Raw genomic sequence first — 366 nt, 5'->3', positions numbered from 1 at the left:
TTTTTTTTTTTTTTTTTTTTTTTTTTTATCCCTTATTAAAAAAAAAAAAAGGTTTTTTATTTTTATTTTTATTTTTATAATATACCCATTTTTATTATTTCTTTTATTTGAAGAAATATTTAATTGTTTTTTGGGAGGTTGACTTTTGAAAATGTCAAAGGCCGGAATTCAATTTATTAGCAAAAGAGGAGAGAGAAATAAAAAAAGGTGTGGATTTTGATAGGCTGAGGCTACACACGCTGCAATCTTGGCTCGTACAGACAAAAAGAGTCATTATTTTTCATTTTTATTATTAAAAAAATGTATAATTAAATTACAATTTAGTTTCATAATTAAATTTTAAAAAAAGTTAGAATTTTGTATTTT

The sequence above is a fragment of the Cucurbita maxima genome, unplaced genomic scaffold (genome assembly GCF_002738345.1).
Source record: "Cucurbita maxima cultivar Rimu unplaced genomic scaffold, Cmax_1.0 Cma_Scf00113, whole genome shotgun sequence".
In the NCBI taxonomy this organism is placed as follows: Eukaryota; Viridiplantae; Streptophyta; class Magnoliopsida; order Cucurbitales; family Cucurbitaceae; genus Cucurbita; species Cucurbita maxima.
The sequence above is the reverse complement of the archived record's forward strand: the minus strand, read 5'-3'. Positions refer to the sequence as shown.